Raw genomic sequence first — 20,136 nt, forward strand, 5'->3', positions numbered from 1 at the left:
CTGGGCATCCAGAGTGCTCACTGCTCCATGACAGATCTGTATGGACAGGGTGGGACTGCATACTTCCCTGCCTTACATGCTTTAGAGCCATCACTGTCCCCATCAGTATGTCATCTCTCCGTTATATACAGTATGTATATATATATATATCCATCCCTAGGTTACAGCAGTGTCAGTGGGAGGACAGGGGCCGCCATTCACCTCTGTGCAGGGTTGTACTCCTGGCCATTGCTCACTTTCCCCGGCTTCCTGCCAGACAGCGCTGTTAGTCATTTTCCTCTGGCGGTGGCATGGGATGAAATGCCACTTTGTTCACTGATGCCCGCCATCGCCTTCCACGAGGCAGACTTCCCCCTAGGAGGCCAAGCCCCTGTCCATCCAGATAAAGTAGTCCTCAGGAGGGTGAGGGGTTCCTGGTATAAACGTATCACATCCGCACCTCCCGTCCAGACTAACGCTTGGTTCCCATTGCATTAATGGGAAAGCGCTAACAGACAGCGTTGCACGGCGAAATTAACGCCGTGCAACATGTCCGTTAGCGCGCCCATTCACGACAATGGAAACGCGCAGCACTAGCACGTGCTATGTTCGGCACGCGCTAGCGACGCGCCGGTGTTTCTTGACATGCCGCGGACGCTGCTTGCAGCGTCCGAGGCGCGCCCGCTGTCCGTTCCCCGCTCTCGCAGATCGGGAATCTGCGAGAGCGGGGACGTTACCGCAACCCCGGGACGCGGCCCCATTAAAACATTGCGTTAGCGCAACCCGCTAGCGCTAAACGGGTTGCACTAACGCAATATGAACCTAGCCTAAGGGTCTGTGCACACGCTGCGGATCCAGAGGAGTTTTCCATGCGTTGTACAGTACCATGTAAACCTATGGAAAACAAAATCTGCAGTGCACATGCTGCGAAAAATTCCGCGCAGAAATGCAGAGGATTATAGTCCACAGCATGTCAATTCTTTGTGCGGATTCCGCAGCGGTTTACACCTGTTCCTCAATAGGAATCCGCAGGTGAAATCCGCAAAACAATCGCGGTAAATCCGTGGTAATTCTGCAGTGCGGTTTACATGCGGATTTACCAAAATCAGTCTGGAAAAATCTGCAGCGTAATCCGCAGCACGGTGGCTCAGTGGTTAGCACTGCAGCCATCTACAAGGAGTTTGTATGTTCTCTCCGTGTTTGCGTGGGTTTCCTCCGGGTTCTCCGGTTTCCTCCCACATTCCAAAGACATACTGATAGGGATTCTTGATTGTGAGCCCCATTGGGGACAGCGATGTTAATATGTGCAAACTGTAAAGCGCTGCGGAATATGTTAGCGCTATATAAAAATAAAGATTATTTATTTATACCCTAATAGACTGCAGGGTAGACATTGCTGTGGCCCCAGGATCTGGACCATCAGTAGAGAAGACACAGCAATGTGCCCAGATTCCTACAGAGGGCAGGGTGTCGGTGATCTGGGTGTACAGGGCCTGCTGCTGCTGGGCTTCACTTCCTATAGTGTAAAGGCTTACAACACAGAAATGTGAGGGAAGTGCACAGATCGGGCCATATAAGGGGATCTCACAAAGCTGCAGCTGAGAGCTCTGCAGCACGGTGCAGGGGATGCGTCACTGGTCACACTATCAATCCGCTATCCCCCACCTGACAGTTCCCCTCAACTGCAGAAATCCCATCCTAATTGCATCCCATGCACATTCCGGCATTGTGAATGTCACTGACAGGGAGCTGGATGCCATAGGTGACGCAGCACAGCCTGCAGAGGGGAATGCGGGCCAGTAAATTCTGTATCCTTGCCCCCAATTATGTGCACATATGCCGCATTCAATGCCAGGGTTATATAACTCGCACGTGCCCGAACGATACAGCTATCCGATGCAGCATGTGTATGGGTACAGTCCCTGCGAGGACAGCGTCAGCTTTACAAGCCTGCACAATTTACACTGCGGTAAAAGGGATTTTACATTTGCATCCAATTGGAGGCGTAGAAAACATCAAACATGGTCGTCACAAGCGGACAAATGATCTGGCTTTCATTAAAACAAGGAAAGACATTGTCTCAACATGTAAATGGTTTAAATTGCTTATAAAAAAAAACAAGAAAGAATTGAGGGATTTTTAATTTAAATTGTTTGCTGTTCCTCGACTAGGTTACCGGCCACTTCTGCAGTTTATCAGCGGTAGCCGGTCTAGTGAGGCAAGGGGTGCAGCACTTACAAGCTCTTTGCTATAGAGCTTGTCAGCGTTGATCTGAAGCTGGCCGGATCCCTGGATTCAGTCCCCCTGTGCTCCTCTGATGCCGCCATGGCAAAGTTACCTCTACTTCCAGCATGGAAGACTGTTCAGTTTAAAGTATCAGTGTTAGGCCGGGGTCACACATGCGAGAAACACATCCGTGTCTCGCATGTGAAAAGCAAGCTCTGGCGCCGGCACTTCGGAGTGGCGCGTGCGGCCGCATAGCAACACATGGAGCCGCATGCTTCGCTCCCAAGTGCTGGCGCCACAGCTTGCTTTTCACATGCGAGACACGGACGTGTTTCTCGCATGTGTGACTCCGGCCTTAATGGGGTATTCCCATCTCCAAGATTCTATCCCAATATGTAGTAGGTGTAATAATAATAATAATATTAGTAAATACCTCCAATTAGAAATGTAGTATAGTTCTTCTGAATCGCTATTCGCTTCCCCGTGTTCATAGCATTGCTTTAGCTTATGCATCCATTGTTGCGACCACTCATATTGTGACAGTTGATAGTGATTGTAACCATGGATACTACAATGCCCTGCGCGTGGGGTAAGCAACATAGCTAATCAGAAGAACTATACTACATTTCTAATTGGAGGTATACGCTAATATTATTATTATTATTAAACCAACTACATATTGGGATAGGATCTTGGAGCTGGGAATACACCTTTAACCAAGTGTCAGTCAGAACTATCAGTCTTCAGGAGTAATAATCCAGGAGGCTGAGTGGCGCTGTGCTCCTGTTAGGCTGCTGTCACACTAGCAGTATTTGGTCAGTATTTTACATCTGTATTTGTAAGCCAAAACCAGGAGTGGAACAAATGGAGGAAAAGTATAATAGAAACATCTGCACCACTTCTGTATTTATCACCCACTCCTGGCTTTGGCTTACAAATACTGATGTAAAATACTGACCAAATACTGCTAGTGTGATGACAGCCTTAGATAGATAACAAGAAAGCCCCTTTAACATCTTATTCACATCAGTAAATTTTCACTTTCCCCCTACTTCTTCCACTACAGCCAGTCGGTCTCTATATGCAAAACAGGGCTTACGGGAACAACCATTTCTCCAAGTCTCTCGGATGCAGAGAAAATGCAAAGAAAATTTCTCCATCTTTTCCATTCTGTCGGTCCGTGAAAATCGCACTGCACTCAGGTGTCATCAGAGTGCAGTCTGATAGCTTCCATGGACTCATTGACTTGTATGGCTGAATGCGATATCGGTTCATACTCGGACACACTGCAATTTTTATCACCGGACCAGTTTTGCCCAAAGAAAAAATCTGACAAGTGCATGGCCCCCAACATTGGTCCAAGAGCGATCAGATCTTTTGTCAATAATACGGTCGTCTGCACCTGCCATAAGGTTGTTGAGTTTAGGATGGGAGACCCAAATCTGGTCCAAACATTGTCACCCGTACTTGGACTATGAATGTCAAATGTGTGAAACCAGTCTATTGATTTATTCACTGGTCATAATAACATTAAATAAAACAAAACCATAATATATCCCAAAGGAGTTAAACTTTTACTTCTAACCTTTGATTGAGATAACAAAAAAAGTCCTCAAAAACATTGTCGCAGAATCCTACCCGGTGTTGTGTCTTAGCAGTGCCTCTCTCTAGCATGACGTGCACTTTAAAATGATTGACAAGGAAGGTTTATTACGTTTATGCTACTGTGGTAATTCATGCTGATCTTACACTGTTATTACATCCAGTTCACACCATAAATAAAACTACTGCAAAGTACATACAGTATGCACAAAACTATAGTCACATGATTTTATCATAATTAAAGGGATGTGGTTATACCGTACAAGAGGACAGTAGTGAGGGATGCGGTTATACCGTACAAGAGGACAGTAGTGAGGGATGTGGTTATACCGTACTGGAGGACAGTAGTGAGGGATGAGGTTATACCGTACAAGAGGACAGCAGTGAGGGATGTGGTTATACCGTACAGGAGGACAGTAGTGAGGGATGAGGTTATACCGTACAAGAGGACAGTAGTGAGGGATGAGGTTATACCGTACAGGAGGACAGTAGTGAGGGATGCGGTTATACCGTACAAGAGGACAGGAGTGAGGGATGCGGTTATACCGTACAAGAGGACTGTAGTGAGGGATGCGGTAATACCGTACAAGAGGACAGTAGTGAGGGATGCGGTTATACCGTACAAGAGGACAGGAGTGAGGGATGCGGTTATACCGTACAAGAGGACTGTAGTGAGGGATGCGGTAATACCGTACAAGAGGACAGTAGTGAGGGATGCGGTTATACCGTACAAGAGGACTGTAGTGAGGGATACGGTTATACCGTACAAGAGGACTGTAGTGAGGGATGCGGTAATACCGTACAAGAGGACAGTAGTGAGGGATGCGGTTATACCGTACAAGAGGACAGGAGTGAGGGATGCGGTTATACCGTACAAGAGGACTGTAGTGAGGGATGCGGTTATACCGTACAAGAGGACAGCAGTGAGGGATGCGGTTATACCGTACAAGAGGACTGTAGTGAGGGATACGGTTATACCGTACAAGAGGACAGTAGTGAGGGATGCGGTTATACCGTACAAGAGGACTGTAGTGAGGGATACGGTTATACCGTACAAGAGGACAGTAGTGAGGGATGCGGTTATACCGTACAAGAGGACAGTAGTGAGGGATGCGGTTATACCGTACAAGAGGACTGTAGTGAGGGATACGGTTATACCGTACAAGAGGACTGTAGTGAGGGATACGGTTATACCGTACAAGAGGACAGTAGTGAGGGATGCGGTTATACCGTACAAGAGGACAGGAGTGAGGGATGCGGTTATACCGTACAAGAGGACAGGAGTGAGGGATGCGGTTATACCGTACAAGAGGACTGTAGTGAGGGATGCGGTAATACCGTACAAGAGGACTGTAGTGAGGGATGCGGTTATACCGTACAAGAGGACAGCAGTGAGGGATGCGGTTATACCGTACAAGAGGACAGTAGTGAGGGATGCGGTTATACCGTACAAGAGGACTGTAGTGAGGGATGCGGTTATACCGTACAAGAGGACTGTAGTGAGGGATGCGGTTATACCGTACAAGAGGACTGTAGTGAGGGATACGGTTATACCGTACAAGAGGACTGTAGTGAGGGATACGGTTATACTGTACAAGAGGACAGTAGTGAGGGATGCGGTTATACCGTACAAGAGGACAGGAGTGAGGGATGCGGTTATACCGTACAAGAGGACTGTAGTGAGGGATGCGGTAATACCGTACAAGAGGACAGTAGTGAGGGATGCGGTTATACCGTACAAGAGGACAGGAGTGAGGGATGCGGTTATACCGTACAAGAGGACTGTAGTGAGGGATGCGGTAATACCGTACAAGAGGACAGTAGTGAGGGATGCGGTTATACCGTACAAGAGGACAGCAGTGAGGGATGCGGTTATACCGTACAAGAGGACTGTAGTGAGGGATACGGTTATACCGTACAAGAGGACTGTAGTGAGGGATACGGTTATACCGTACAAGAGGACAGTAGTGAGGGATGCGGTTATACCGTACAAGAGGACAGTAGTGAGGGATGCGGTTATACCGTACAAGAGGACTGTAGTGAGGGATACGGTTATACCGTACAAGAGGACTGTAGTGAGGGATACGGTTATACCGTACAAGAGGACAGTAGTGAGGGATGCGGTTATACCGTACAAGAGGACAGGAGTGAGGGATGCGGTTATACCGTACAAGAGGACTGTAGTGAGGGATGCGGTAATACCGTACAAGAGGACTGTAGTGAGGGATGCGGTTATACCGTACAAGAGGACAGCAGTGAGGGATGCGGTTATACCGTACAAGAGGACAGTAGTGAGGGATGCGGTTATACCGTACAAGAGGACTGTAGTGAGGGATGCGGTTATACCGTACAAGAGGACTGTAGTGAGGGATGCGGTTATACCGTACAAGAGGACTGTAGTGAGGGATACGGTTATACCGTACAAGAGGACTGTAGTGAGGGATACGGTTATACTGTACAAGAGGACAGTAGTGAGGGATGCGGTTATACCGTACAAGAGGACTGTAGTGAGGGATGCGGTAATACCGTACAAGAGGACTGTAGTGAGGGATGCGGTAATACCGTACAAGAGGACTGTAGTGAGGGATGCGGTTATACCGTACAAGAGGACAGTAGTGAGGCATGCGGTTATACCGTACAAGAGGACAGCAGTGAGGGATGCGGTTATACCGTACAAGAGGACAGTAGTGAGGGATGCGGTTATACCGTACAAGAGGACTGTAGTGAGGGATGCGGTTATACCGTACAAGAGGACTGTAGTGAGGGATACGGTTATACCGTACAAGAGGACTGTAGTGAGGGATACGGTTATACCGTACAAGAGGACAGTAGTGAGGGATGCGGTTATACCGTACAAGAGGACAGGAGTGAGGGATGCGGTTATACCGTACAAGAGGACTGTAGTGAGGGATGCGGTAATACCGTACAAGAGGACAGTAGTGAGGGATGCGGTTATACCGTACAAGAGGACAGGAGTGAGGGATGCGGTTATACCGTACAAGAGGACTGTAGTGAGGGATGCGGTAATACCGTACAAGAGGACTGTAGTGAGGGATGCGGTTATACCGTACAAGAGGACAGTAGTGAGGCATGCGGTTATACCGTACAAGAGGACAGCAGTGAGGGATGCGGTTATACCGTACAAGAGGACAGTAGTGAGGGATGCGGTTATACCGTACAAGAGGACTGTAGTGAGGGATGCGGTTATACCGTACAAGAGGACTGTAGTGAGGGATACGGTTATACCGTACAAGAGGACTGTAGTGAGGGATGCGGTTATACCGTACAAGAGGACTGTAGTGAGGGATGCGGTTATACCGTACAAGAGGACTGTAGTGAGGGATGCGGTTATACCGTACAAGAGGACAGTAGTGAGGCATGCGGTTATACCGTACAAGAGGACAGCAGTGAGGGATGCGGTTATACCGTACAAGAGGACAGTAGTGAGGGATGCGGTTATACCGTACAAGAGGACTGTAGTGAGGGATGCGGTTATACCGTACAAGAGGACTGTAGTGAGGGATACGGTTATACCGTACAAGAGGACTGTAGTGAGGGATACGGTTATACCGTACAAGAGGACTGTAGTGAGGGATGCGGTTATACCGTACAAGAGGACAGTAGTGAGGGATGCGGTTATACCGTACAAGAGGACAGTAGTGAGGGATGCGGTTATACCGTACAAGAGGACAGCAGTGAGGGATGCGGTTATACCGTACAAGAGGACAACAGTGAGGGATGCGGTTATACCGTACAAGAGGACTGTAGTGAGGCATGCGGTTATACCGTACAAGAGGACAGTAGTGAGGGATGCGGTTATACCGTACAAGAGGACAGTAGTGAGGCATTCGGTTATACCGTACAAGAGGACAGCAGTGAGGGATGCGGTTATACCGTACAAGAGGACTGTAGTGAGGGATGCGGTTATACCGTACAAGAGGACTGTAGTGAGGGATACGGTTATACCGTACAAGAGGACTGTAGTGAGGGATGCGGTTATACCGTACAAGAGGACTGTAGTGAGGGATACGGTTATACCGTACAAGAGGACTGTAGTGAGGGATACGGTTATACCGTACAAGAGGACTGTAGTGAGGGATGCGGTTATACCGTACAAGAGGACAGTAGTGAGGGATGCGGTTATACCGTACAAGAGGACAGTAGTGAGGGATGCGGTTATACCGTACAAGAGGACAGTAGTGAGGGATGCGGTTATACCGTACAAGAGGACAGCAGTGAGGGATGCGGTTATACCGTACAAGAGGACAGCAGTGAGGGATGCGGTTATACCGTACAAGAGGACAGTAGTGAGGGATGCGGTTATACCGTACAAGAGGACTGTAGTGAGGGATGCAGTTATACCGTACAAGAGGACAGTAGTGAGGGATGCGGTTATACCGTACAAGAGGACTGTAGTGAGGGATGCGGTTATACCGTACAAGAGGACTGTAGTGAGGGATGCGGTTATACCGTACAAGAGGACTGTAGTGAGGGATGCGGTTATACCGTACAAGAGGACAGTAGTGAGGGATGCGGTTATACCGTACAAGAGGACAGTAGTGAGGGATGCGGTTATACCGTACAAGAGGACTGTAGTGAGGGATGCGGATACCGTACAAGAGGACAGTAGTGAGGAATGCGGTAATACCGTACAAGAGGACAGTAGTGAGGGATGCGGTTATACCGTACAAGAGGACAGTAGTGATGGATGCGGTTATACTGTACAAGAGGACAGTAGTGATGGATGCGGTTATACCGTACAAGAGGACAGTAGTGAGGGATGCGGTTATACCGTACAAGAGGACAGTAGTGAGGGATGCGGTTATACTGTACAAGAGGACAGTAGTGAGGGATGCGGTTATACCGTACAAGAGGACAGTAGTGAGGGATGCGGTTATACCGTACAAGAGGACAGTAGTGAGGGATGCGGTTATACCGTACAAGAGGACAGTAGTGAGGGATGCGGTTATACCGTACAAGAGGACAGCAGTGAGGGATGCGGTTATACCGTACAAGAGGACAGCAGTGAGGGATGCGGTTATACCGTACAAGAGGACAGTAGTGAGGGATGCGGTTATACCGTACAAGAGGACTGTAGTGAGGGATGCAGTTATACCGTACAAGAGGACAGTAGTGAGGGATGCGGTTATACCGTACAAGAGGACTGTAGTGAGGGATGCGGTTATACCGTACAAGAGGACTGTAGTGAGGGATGCGGTTATACCGTACAAGAGGACTGTAGTGAGGGATGCGGTTATACCGTACAAGAGGACAGTAGTGAGGGATGCGGTTATACCGTACAAGAGGACAGTAGTGAGGGATGCGGTTATACCGTACAAGAGGACTGTAGTGAGGGATGCGGTTATACCGTACAAGAGGACTGTAGTGAGGGATGCGGTTATACCGTACAAGAGGACTGTAGTGAGGGATGCGGTTATACCGTACAAGAGGACAGTAGTGAGGGATGCGGTTATACCGTACAAGAGGACAGTAGTGAGGGATGCGGTTATACCGTACAAGAGGACTGTAGTGAGGGATGCGGATACCGTACAAGAGGACAGTAGTGATGGATGCGGTTATACCGTACAAGAGGACAGTAGTGAGGGATGCGGTTATACCGTACAAGAGGACAGTAGTGAGGGATGCGGTTATACTGTACAAGAGGACAGTAGTGAGGGATGCGGTTATACCGTACAAGAGGACAGTAGTGAGGGATGCGGTTATACCGTATAAGAAGAGCTTGTTGATGGTTATAGGAAGCGATTCATTGCACTTATTCATTCCAAAGGATGTGCAACCAAATATTAGGTTGAGGATGCCAATAATTTTGTCCGGCCTATTTTAGGGGTTTTGTATTAAATGATGTCCAATTTTAAATTTGTTTCTGTTTTTTTTATGTTCCAGTACGTACAAAGGAAATAAACATGTGTATAACAAAACATGTGTAATTGCAATATTTTTCTGTAATAATTTCAAGAGTGTCCACACTTCCAGTCATGACTATATAATACACAGCTCTACTACACAGAGCCTATATATAATACACAGATCCCTGTATATAATACACCTCCCTTATCTATCATGCACAGATCCCTATATAGAATACACAGCCCCTATATATAATACAGTGACCCAGATAATAATATAAAAAAAACTCCTATATCATGCACATATCTTATATATAATACACAGCCCCTATATATAATACACAACTCAAATCTAATACAAAGATCCCTATATAATACTATATACAGTATATATACACTATGGTTCCAAAGTTTATGGTCACTCAGACAATTGTGTTTTCCATGAAAACTCACACTTTTATTAATCAAATGAGTTGCCAAATGAATTGAAAATCTGGTCCAGACATTGACAAAGTTCGAAAAAAAAGATATTTATTTGAAATAATAAATTTCTCCTTCAAACTTTGCTTTCGTCACAGAATGCTCCTTTGCAGCAATTCCAGCATTGCAGACCTTTGGTATTCTAGCAGTTAGTTTGCTGAGGTAATCTGGAGAAATTTCCCCCCATGCTTCCAGAAAACCCTCCACAAGTTGGTTTGGCTTGATGGACACTTTTTCTTACCATACGGTCAAGCTGCTCCCACAAAAGCTCAATGGGGCTGAGATCTGGTGACTGCGCTGGCCACTCCATTACAGATAGAATACCAGCTGCTGCTTCTTTCCTAAATAGTTCTGGCATAATTTGGAGGTGTGCTTTGGGTCATTGTCCTGTTGTAAGATGAAATTGGCTCCAATCCCGCGCTGTCCACAGGGTATGGCATGGCATTACAAAATCGAGTGATAGCCTTCCTTATTCAAAATCACTTTTACCTTGTACAAATCTCCCACTTTACCAGCACCAAAGCAACCCCAGACCATCCCATTTCCTCCACCATGCTTGACAGATGGCGTCAGGCGCTCTTCCAGCATCTTTTCAGTTGTTCTCCATCTCACAAATGTTCTTCTGTGTGATCCAAACACCTCAAACTTGGATCCGTCTGTCCATAACACTTTTTTTTCCCAATCTTCCTCTGTCCAGTGTCTGCGTTCTTTTGCCCATATTAATTTTTTCCTTTTATTACAGGAAAGAAATATATCTTGGTACCGTGTTAGCCAGTAGATAGAAAAATATTTAGAATTGTAGAGTCCTCAGTGGTTGATACCTTTTAATGGCTAACTGAAAAGATGGTAACAAATTGCAAGGTTTCGAGACTACACAGGTCTCTTCATCAGGTAAGGACTAAAATAAATTCTGAAGAATCACATATTTATGCACAACATAGCATAGATAAAAAAAAGGAATCTTTTCCTTTTATTAGCCAGTCTCAGATATGGCTTTTTCTTTGCCACTCTGCCCTGAAGGCCAGCATCCCGGAGTCGCCTCTTCACTGTAGACGTTGACACTGGCGTTTTGCGTGTACTATTTAATGAAGCTGCCAGTTGAGGACCTGTGAGGCATCGATTTCTCAAACTACAGACTCTAATGTACTTGTCTTGTTGCCCAGTTGTGCAGCGGGGCCTCCCACTTCTCTTTCTACTCTGGTTAGAGCCTGTTTGTGCTCTCCTCTGAAGGGAGTAGTACACACCGTTGTAGGAAATCTTCAGTTCCTTGGCAATTTCTCGCATGGAATACCCTTCATTTCTAAGAACAAGAATAGACTGTCGAGTTTCACATGGAAGTTCTTTTTTTCTGGCCATTTTGAGAGTTTGATGGAACCAAGTAATGTAATGCTCCAGATTCTCATCTAGCTCAAAGGTTTATAGCCAAACTGTTTTCAGCTGTGCTAACATACTTGCACAAGAGTTTTCAAGGGTATTCTAACCATCCATTAGCCTTCTTACACAGTTAGCAAACACAAAGTACCATAAGAACACTGGAGTGATGGTTGTTGGAAATTGGCCTCTATACACCTATAAAGATATTGCATTACAAACCAGATGTTTGCAGCTAGAATAGTCATTTACCACATTAGCAATGTATTGAGTGTATTTCTGAATCATTTAATGTTAGCTTCATTGGAAAAAAAACTGTGCTTTTCTTTCAAAAATAAGGAAATTTCTAAGTGACCCTAAACTTTTGAATGGGAGTGTATATATATATATATATATATATATATATATATATATATATATATATCTATATATATAGATATATATAGATATATATAGATATATATATATATATATATATCCAATATAAAAGGAACAGCCAGACAGCACCACTGCCAGGAAGAACAAAGTGGGAACCGCTCACCTGTGTGAAGCCAGGAAATCTGATCTTGGGTGCATAGCTCCGCTGGAGAAAAGTCCATATGAAAAAGTGAATATATAAGAAAATAGAGCGCACTCGCCGATCATCCAGTGCAGGAATCTTTATTCAAACATCGTGCTGTACATCTTCACGACCGGGGGTGCTGTACAGAGAGTGCGGCAAAGCGGGACGACGGCCGTTTCACGCCTGGCTGGCGCTTCAACGGGTCAGATGTACAGCACGATGTTTGAATAAAGATTCCTGCACTGGATGATCGGCGAGTGCGCTCTATTTTCTTATATATATATATATATATATATATATATATATAATGCATAGTTCCCTATATATAATACACAGCTCCTATATATAATGAACAGTTCCTATTATTAATATCCCTATATATAATGTACAGCCCATATATACAGTAGTACACAGATACCTATATAATACACAGTCCCTATATATAACACACAAATCCCTATATATTATGCAGCCCCCTATATATAATACATCCCTTGTATACTACACAGCTCCTACATATAATACACAGATCCCTATGCACCGCCCCAATATATAATACACAGATCCCTATGTAATATGCAACCCCTATATAGAACACGGATTCCTATAATACACAGCCCCCTATATATATTATGCAGCCCCCTAAAATTAATGCACAGCTCCTATATATAATACACAGATCCATATTATAATGCACAGCCCTTATATATAATACACAGCCTCTATATTTAATACACTGATCCATATATATAATACACAGACCCTATATATATAGCCTCTATATACACATCCACATATATACAATGCACAGACCCTATATATTATACACAGCTCCTACATCTAATACACAGATCCCTATATAAAATGCACCGCCCCAATATATAATACACAGATCCCTATGTAATATGCAGCCCTATATATAGTATTTCTATAATACACAGTTCCAAAATATAATATGCAGCCCCCTAAAATTAATACACAGCTCCTATATATAATACTCAGATCGCTATTATAATGCACAGCCTCTATATATAACACACAGCTGCTATCTGTAATACACGGATCCCTATATACAATACACAACCCCTATATATAATACACAGATCCCTATATTTAATACAGCCCTATATAATACACAACAGCTTATATAATACACAGATCCCTATATACAACAGCTCATATATATATAATACACAGATCCCTGTATAATGCACAGCCCCTATATAATACACAGCTCTCTAAATATAATGCACAGACCCTATATATAATTCATGGATCACTATATAAAATATGGAGTCTCGTGTATATATAATACTCAGCAAACTATATATAATACACAGCTCCTATATATAATGCACAGTCCCTTATATAATACACAGCTCCCATATGTAATACACAGATCCCTGTATATAGTACAGCCTCTATATACAGTAATACACATCCACATATATATAATGCACAGCCCCCTATATATTATACACAGTTCCTACATCTTATACACCTATCCCTATATATAATGCACAGCCCTATGTAACATGCAGATCCCTGTATATAATAAGCATAATATATAATAAGCATAATATATAATAAGCAGCCCTTGTATACAACACACAGATCCCTATATAATATGCAGCCCTATATATAATACACAGATCCTATATATAATACACAACCCCTGTATATAGTACAGCCCTACATATAATACACATCTCCCATATAAAATTCACAGCCCCTTTATATAATACACACCTTCTTTATATAATACATAGCCCTCACAAATAATACACATCTCCCATATAAAATACACAGCCCCTATGTAATACACAGCCCCTATATATAATACACAGCTCCTATGTAATGCACCGCTCTTTTATATAATACATAGCCCTCACAAATAATATACAGATACCTGGATATAATACACAGTCCCTATATATCATATACACCCCCTATATATCATATGCAGCTCCTATATACTACACAGCTCTTATATAATACATAGCCCATATATAATACAGTCCTTTTATATTATTCACAGATCCCTATATAATACACATCCCCTATATATATTGCACAAATTCCTACATATAATACACAGCCCCTATACATAATGCACAGCTCCTATATATAATACACCCCCTATACACAGTGGCATCTAAAAGTTGTGCACCCCCCTGGTCCAAATTACTGTATTTTCCAGCGTATAAGACAACTTTTTAACCCTGAAAATCTTCTCAAAAGTCTGGGAGTCGTCTTATACGTCGGGTGTCGTCTTATAGGGCGGGTGTGGAACAATCTGCGGTCGCCGTATATATGGTGGTGGGAGCGGTCCCTATGATGGGGTGGGGGGGGGGGCACCTCATCGGGACACCCGGGGTATGGAAAAAAGAGAGAGGGCGGCGCTGTGTCCAGAAAAACATCCGTCTGGCCGCCCTTGTATCCTATTACCTCCTTCTCTGCCTCTCAGATCTCGCACATGCGCGCCTGCGCCGCTTCACTGCAGCCCTCGGGAGTTTTTTAGTTAATGATATGCTTGTGCCCCAGGGCGGGTCTGGAGGGGGGGTCTCCATGTGGTGCTCTGATTAGGTATTCATAATGCAGACTGCTGACAGATCATTGAACCCTCACTGACCTGCCCCCTAGTTTGCATGAGTATCTGTACATACTTAACCCCTCTGTGACCTTAGACGTACTATCCCGTCGAGGTGCCCTGGGCTTATCTGACCCTGGACGGGATAGTACGTCATAGCCGATCGGCCGCGCTCACGGGGGGAGCGCGGCCGATCGCGGCCGGGTGTCAGCTGCTTATCGCAGCTGACATCCGGCACTATGTGCCAGGAGCGGTCACGGACCGCCCCCGGCACATTAACCCCTGGCACACCGCGATCAAAGATGATCGCGATGTGCCGGCGGTGCAGGGAAGCACCGCGCAGGGAGGGGGCTCCCTGCGGGCTTCCCTGAGACCCCCGGAGCAACGCGATGTGATCGCGTTGCTGCGAGGGTCTCACCTCCCTCCCTGCTCCCTCCAGCCCCGGATCCAAGATGGCCGCGGATCCGGGTCCTGCAGGGAGGGAGGTGGCTTCACAGAGCCTGCTCAGAGCAGGCACTGTGAAGCCTGCAGCGCTGCATGTCAGATCAGTGATCTGACAGAGTGCTGTGCAAACTGTCAGATCACTGATCTGTGATGTCCCCCCCCTGGGACAAAGTAAAAAAGTAAAAAAAAATTTTTCCAAATGTGTAAAAAAAATAAAAAAAAATATTCCAAAATAATGAAAAAAAAAAAAAATATTATTCCCATAAATACATTTCTTCATCTAAATAAAAAAAAAAAACCAATAAAAGTACACATATTTAGTATCGCCGCGTCCGTAACGACCCGACCTATACAACTGTCCCACTAGTTAACCCCTTCAGTAAACACCGTAAGAAAAAAAAAAAAAAACGAGGCAAAAAACAACGCTTTATTATCATACCGCCGAACAAAAAGTGGAATAACACGCGATCAAAAGGACAGATATAAATAATCATGGTACCGCTGAAAGCGTCATATTGTCCCGCAAAAAAAGAGCCGCCATACAGCATCATCAGCAAAAAAATAAAAAAGTTATAGTCCTGAGAATAAAGCGATGCAAAAATAATTATTTTTTCTGTAAAATAGTTTTTATCGTATAAAAGCACCAAACCATAAAAAAATGATATAAATGAGGTATCGCTGTAATCGTACTGACCCGAAGAATAAAACTGATTTATCAATTTTACCAAACGCGGAACGGTATAAACGCCTCCCCCAATAGAAATTCATGAATAGCTGGCTTTTGGTCATTCTTCCTCACAAAAATCGGAATAAAAAGCGATAAATAAATGTCACGTGCCCAAAAATGTTTTCAATAAAAACGTCAACTCGTCCCGCAAAAAACAAGACCTCACATGACTCTGTGGACCAAAATATGGAAAAATTATAGCTCTCAAAATGTGGTATTGCAAAAAATATTTTTTGCAATAAAAAGGGTCTTTCAGTGTGTGACGGCTGCCAATCATAAAAATCCGCTAAAAAACTCGCTATAAAAGTAAATCAAACCCCCCTTCATCACCCCCTTAGTTAGGGAAAAATAAAAAAAAATGTATTTATTTCCATTTTCCCATTAGGGCTAGGGTTAGGGCTAGGGTTAGGGCTAGGGTTAGGGCTAGGGTTAGGGCTAGGGTTAGGGTTAGGGTTGGGGCTACAGTTAGGGTTGGGGCTAAAGTTAGGGTTAGGGTTTAGATTACATTTACAGTTGGGAATAGGGTTGGGATTAGGGTTAGGGGTGTGTCAGGGTTAGAGGTGTGGTTAGGGTTACCATTGGAATTAGGGTTAGGGGTGTGTTTAGATTAGGGTTTCAGTTATAATTGGGGGGTTTCCACTGTTTCGGCACATCAGGGGCTCTCCAAACACGACATGGCGTCCGATCTCAATTCCAGCCAATTCTGCGTTGAAAAAGTAAAACAGTGCTCCTTCCCTTCCGAGCTCTCCTGTGTGCCCAAACAGGGGTTTACCCCAACATATGGGGTATCAGCGTACTCAGGACAAATTGGACAACAACTTTTGTGGACCAATTTCTCCTGTTACCCTTGGGAAAATACAAAACTGGGGGCTAAAAAATAATTTTTGTGGGAAAACAAAAAGATTTTTTATTTTCACGGCTCTGCGTTATAAACTGTAGTGAAACACTTGGGGGTTCAAAGTTCTCACAACACATCTAGATAAGTTCATTGAGGGGTCTAGTTTCCAATATGGGGTCACTTGTGGGGGGTTTCTACTGTTTAGGTACATTAGGGGCTCTGCAAACGCAATGTGACGCCTGCAGACCAATCCATCTAAGTCTGCATTCCAAATGATGCTCCTTCCCTTCCAAGCCCTCCCATGCGCCCAGACGGTGGTTCCCTCCCACATATCGGGTATCAGCGTACTCAGGACAAATTGGACAACAACATTTAGGGTCCAATTTCTCCTGCTAACCTTGGAAAAATACAAAACTGGGGGCTAAAATATAATTTTTGTGGAAAAAAAAATATTTTTTATTTGCATGGCTCTGCGTTATAAACTGTAGTGAAATACTTGGGGGTTCAAAGCTCTCACAACACATCAAGATGAGTTCCTTAGGGGGTCTACTTTCCAAAATGGTGTCACTTGTGGGGGTTTCTACTGTTTAGGTACATTAGGGGCTCTGCAAACGCAATGTGACGCCTGCAGACCATTCCATCTAAGTCTGCATTCCAAATGGCGCTCCTTCCCTTCCGAACCCTCCCATGCGCCCAAACGGTGGTTCCCCCCACATATGGGGTATCAGCGTACTCAGGACAAATTGGACAACAACTTTTGGGGTCCAATTTCTCCTGTTACCCTAGGGAAAATACAAAACTGGGGGCTAAAAAATAATTTTTGTGGGAAAAAAATTTTGTTTTATTTTTATGGCTCTGCATTATAAACTTCTGTGAAGCCCTTGGTGGGTCAAAGTGCTCACCACACATCCAGATAAGTTCCTTAGGGGGTCTACTTTCCAAAATGGTGTCACTTGTGGGGGGTTTCAATGTTTAGGCACATCAGTGGCTCTCCAAACGCAACATGGCGTCCCATCTCAATTCCTGTCAATTTTGCATTGAAAAGTCAAACGGCGCTCCTTCCCTTCCGAGCTCTCCCATGCGCCCAAACAGTGGTTTACTGCCACATATGGGGTATCAGCGTACGCGGGACAAATTGGACAACAACTTTTGAGGTCCAATTTCTTCTCTTACCCTTGGAAAAATAAAAAATTGGGGGCAAAAATATAATTTTTGTGAAAAAATATGATTTTTTATTTTTACGGTTCTGCATTATAAACTTCTGTGAAGCACTTGGTGGGTCAAAGTGCTCACCACACATCCAGATAAGTTCCTTAGGGGGTCTACTTTCCAAAATGGTGTCACTTGTGGGGGGTTTCAATGTTTAGGCACATCAGTGGCTCTCCAAACGCAACATGGCGTCCCATCTCAATTCCTGTCAATTTTGCATTGAAAAGTCAAATAGCGCTCCTTCCCTTCCGAGCTCTCCCATGCGCCCAAACAGTGGTTTACTGCCACATATGGGGTATCAGCGTACTCAGGACAAATTGGACAACAACTTTTTGGGTCCAATTTCTCCTGTTACCCTTGGTAAAATAAAACAAATTGGAGCTGAAGTAAATTTTTTGTGTAAAAAAGTTAAATGTTCATTTTTATTTAAACATTCCAAAAATTCCTATTAAACACCTGAAGGGTTAATAAACTTCTTGAATGTGGTTTTGAGCACCTTGAGGGGTGCAGTTTTTAGAATGGTGTCACACTTGGGCATTTTCTATCATATAGACCCCTCAAAATGACTTCAAATGAGACGTGGTCCCTAAAAAAAAATGGTGTTGTAAAAATGAGAAATTGCTGGTCAACTTTTAACCCTTATAACTCCCTAACAAAAAAAAAAATTGGTTCCAAAATTATGCTGATGTAAAGGAGACATGTGGGAAATGTTACTTATTAAGTATTTTGTGTGACATATCTCTGTGATTTAATTGCATAAAAATTCAAAGTTTGAAAATTGCGAAATTTTCAAAATTTTCGCCAAATTTCCGTTTTTTTCACAAATAAACGCAGGTACTATCAAAGAAATTTTACCACTATCATGAAGTACAATATGTCACGAGAAAACAATGTCAGAATCACCAGGATCCGTTGAAGCGTTTCGGAGTTATAACCTCATAAAGGGACAGTGGTCAGAATTGTAAAAATTGGCCCGGTCCATAACGTGCAAACCACCCTTGGGGGTAAAGGGGTTAAAAAAAAACCTTCTGCAGTCAGGTGCCAGCCGTGGCTCTTGCAGTGCAGCATAATCGCATGTTTAATGTCCCAATAATACATGTTCTTGATGTTATTCAGCTAGAAAAAAAAATTTGAAAATGGCGCCCGCCGCGCCTGCGCAGTAGCTGCTATATAGCTGTGATCCAACAGCTACGGCGCATCCGCTGGTGGCGCCATCTTACTGGAGAAGAAAACAAAATCCTCCTCCAAGATGGTGCCACCTGCGCAGAAGCAGCTCTCAGTGATCTCCACAGAACCTATATAATATACAGCCCCTATAGATCACACAAAGACCCTACATAATACACAGCCCCTATAAATAATATACAGATCCTATATAATACACAGCTACTATATAATGCACAAACCCTATACATAATACACAGATCACTGTATATAATACACATCCCCTATATAATATACAGATCCCTAAATAATACACAGGTCCTATATAATGCACAGCTCCTATATAATACACAGGCCCTATATATCATACACAAGCTCTATATAGCACACAACCCCTATATTTAATACACATGCCCTATATATCACACAGCTCCTCCTATAGATCACACAGCTCTATATATCATACACAAGCCCTGTATATCATATATCACACAGCTCCCCTATATATCATACACAAGCCATATAGATCACACAGCTCACCTATATATTATACACAACCCCTATATATCATACACAACCCCTATATATCACACAGCTCCCTATATATCATACACATGCCCTATATATCACACAGCTCCCCTATATATCATACACATGCCCTATATCATACAGCTCCCCTATATATCATACCCATGCCCTATATATCATACAGCTCCCCTATATATCACACTGCTCCACCTATATATCATACACAAGCCCTATATATCACAGAGCTCCCCCTATATATCACACAGCTCCCTAGACATCATACACATGCCCTATATATCACACAGCTCCCCTATATATCATACACATGCCCTATATATCATACACAACCCCTATAAATCACACAGCTCCCCTATATATTATACACAACCCTATATATCATACACAACCCCTATGTATCATACACAAGCCCTATAGATCACACAGCTCCCTATATATCATACACGTGCCCTATATATCACAGCTCCCTATATATCACACAGAATCCCTATCATACACAAGCCCTATATATCACACAGCTCCCCCTATATA

General features: G+C 44.0%; 1 protein-coding gene across 1 annotated transcript in view; it reads right to left on the minus strand.

Moving 5' to 3' along the window:
* MUS81 (MUS81 structure-specific endonuclease subunit) overlaps window positions 1-20,136 on the minus strand; it is a 97,825-nt gene that overhangs the window by 74,533 nt on the left and 3,156 nt on the right. The gene's annotated exons all lie outside the window — the stretch shown is intronic.

Source organism: Ranitomeya imitator, chromosome 9, assembly GCF_032444005.1.
Source record: "Ranitomeya imitator isolate aRanImi1 chromosome 9, aRanImi1.pri, whole genome shotgun sequence".
Lineage (NCBI taxonomy): Eukaryota > Metazoa > Chordata > Amphibia > Anura > Dendrobatidae > Ranitomeya > Ranitomeya imitator.